Raw genomic sequence first — 2,976 nt, 5'->3', positions numbered from 1 at the left:
CTTACACGTCTGGGCATTGTCCCTCAGTAGCAAGGTGGGCTCTTTGGATCGGAAGGCATCATCAATGAGCAGTAACAGTTTGGCGTTGTTACAGGTCTGCAGCATTTCTATGAATCTATGACCAGCCAAAGACCAGCAAGACTGAAGAAATGATGCCTTTGAATTAAGGTGTTGGCCAAGATTATTGAATAGGTCATGGGCTGCCAGAAGAACAAACATGTCTGTCCTGAAAGAGGTACAGCCAGAATGCTTCTTAGGGGCAAGTGTGGTGAGACTTTGTCTCGCTTATTTGGGACATGTTCTCAGGAGGGACTAGTCCCTGGAGAAGGACAGCATGTTGGTAAAGTCGTTGTTGTTGTTACGTGCCGGTGACTGATCTCCAGCTCATAGCGACCCCTCCTTGGGTTTCTGAGGCGGTATTGCTACGGAAGTAGATTGCTCAACCTTCCTTCCGAGGAGTGGCTGGTGGTTTGAACCGCCAGCCTTCTGGATAGCAGTCAAGTGCCTTAGGCACTCCGCCACCAGAAGCCCCTCAACAAGATGGATTCACACAGTGGCTTCCACGATGGGCTCAAATGTAAGAGTGATTGTGAGGCTGGTGCAGGGCTGGTCAGCATCTTGTTCTGTTATGCGTGAGCTCACTATGAGTCTCAACCATCTCAATGGCACCTAATGGCAACAACAAGGCTAACAGGAAGGAGCCCTGGGGCCACAACAGTTAAGTGCTTGCTACTAACTGAAAGGTTGGTGGTTCACACCCACCCAGGGTCTCTGAGGGAGGAAAACCTAGTGATCTTCCATAAAGATAACAGCCAGGAATACCCTATGGAGCCTTTCCACTCTGTCACATGGGGCCACTCTGCATGGAAATGGACTTGACAGCACTTGCACCTGCTTGTTGCGGCTTGTGGATGCTGGGCATAGTTATGTGGGATATACAAAGCTGGCAGGCTCTCAGTGGCTAAAAATCTTTTCCTTTGGGCTATTTAAAGCCATCGGATGTGGAAAATTTTGAGTTTGGCACTGGCAGGCAATTTTGGGCTCGTGGGCTTCAGTTCTCTGTGCAGAACAACCTGGGGGCTAAGACATGGAGGCCATGTTGGGTTCCTGCATATAACAGCATCTCCTGAAGGACACCTGCAAGGTTTCTTAGGTTTATGACAAATATCAACACCTGATCAATCCCAAGCTGTCCGTTTGGTGGTTTTGAACAGCAGTTTAGAAATTCAGACTCAGTATCATGGCACTCCCTGTGTTATTCCTATGGGATACACCTGTTCCAACCTTATTTTGGAATACTAGGAATCCTCGCCTTCCATCCGGAAGCCCTGGGTTCGATTCCCGGCCAGTGTACTTCGGCAGAGCGCCCGCTCACATGTCAGTGTAGGCTTGCCTGTGGTTGTGATGTTGAATAGGTTTCAGCAGAGCTCCCAGACTAAGATGCCGTAGAAGGAAAGGCCTGGTGACAGCCTGCTGACAATGAGCCCATGAGAACTCTTGGGATCGCCGTGGTCTGATCTGCAGTGGTCATGGGGATGGTGCAGTGGGCAGCGTTTCCTTCCACCACGCATGGGGTCACCATGAGTCGGGGGCTGGACTAGATGACTGCTAACACCGATGTGAACTCCACACCACTCCAAACAGAGCAGAGATCTGCAACCAACGTGCATAAGCGGCAGAATATTGGGTCCGTGTCCCTCTGACTCACAGCCATGCAAAAGGGGAGTTTCTAGGTGCAGGACAGTGAGATCACCTTTTCAAGTTTGGTGCAAAGTAGGGTTTAGAGTGGAGTCCCTGGGAGGTACCAATGACTCTTGCTTTCAGAAGCTCTCTGGAAGGTGAGAGGTTCGAGTCCACTGAGAGGCATTTCAGAAGAAAGGCCTGACTCCTTCTGAAAATCAGCCATTGAAAACCCTGTGGAACACACATGGGGTCACCAGGAGTTGGAATTGACTGTGGCAACTTTATTTTAAAAGATCTACCATGGTACCATGGGAGCAGGAGCTCTGGTGGCTCAGTGCCTAAGGCAGTTGACTGCTAACCAGAAGGCTGGCGGTTCAAACACACCAGCCACTCCTTGGAAGGAAGGTTGGGCAATCTACTTCCATAGAGATATCACCTCAGAAAACTAAAAAAGGATCTCTATGAGTTGGATCCAACTCCACAGCAGTGGTTGTGTCACTTGCATTTTTACCTTAGGAGATCTGGTGGTATAGTGGGTGAGGCATTTGGTTGCTTACCAGAGAGTTGGCTGTTCAAACCCACCAGCTGCTCCATGGGAGGAATATGAGGGAATCTACTTCTGTAAAGATTGACAGCCGTGGAAACCCAATGAGGGTCATTGTGAGTCACAATCTACTCAATGATAGTGGGTTTGGGTTTTTCAGTTTATCATAAGGCTTGGCTACTACAGCCAACGCACTGTTCAATGCCTGATTTAATATTGCCTGTGAGCTAAGAATGTTTTCTACATTCTAAAATGGTTGACAAAAAAAAAAAAAATCAATGCAAGGATAGCTTTTCATGATATGTGAAAATTAGGCAAAATGTAAATTTCAGTGCCTATAAATAAAGTTTTATTGGAACACGGTACATCCATTAGCCATTACCTGTGGCAGCTTTCACATGACAAGGACAACAGAGACCATCTGGCCTGCAAAACTGAAAATGTATTCTCTGAACCTTTACAGAAAAACGTTTGCTGATGTCTAGCCTAGAATTCTTGAATACTTCACGGTTGGATCACTTTTTTTTTTTTTTTTTAAGTTTTATCAGGTAAAGTGATCCCATTTTATGCTTTAATATTTTATAATTCAAATATTTGAAGGTACTTCATAATAAATGATTCAAATAAAGGAAATCCCAAACCACCAAAAATTGACTGAGAAGGCAAAAGCCAAGATGTACAGGTAAGAAAGATTATTTATATTTTAGAAATTCAAGCTGAAGAGTTTACCACAATTCCACACAAAGCTT

The sequence above is a fragment of the Orycteropus afer genome, unplaced genomic scaffold (assembly GCF_000298275.1).
Source record: "Orycteropus afer afer isolate SDZICR_OR568_19922 unplaced genomic scaffold, OryAfe1.0 scaffold00426, whole genome shotgun sequence".
NCBI lineage: Eukaryota > Metazoa > Chordata > Mammalia > Tubulidentata > Orycteropodidae > Orycteropus > Orycteropus afer.
The sequence above is the reverse complement of the archived record's forward strand: the minus strand, read 5'-3'. Positions refer to the sequence as shown.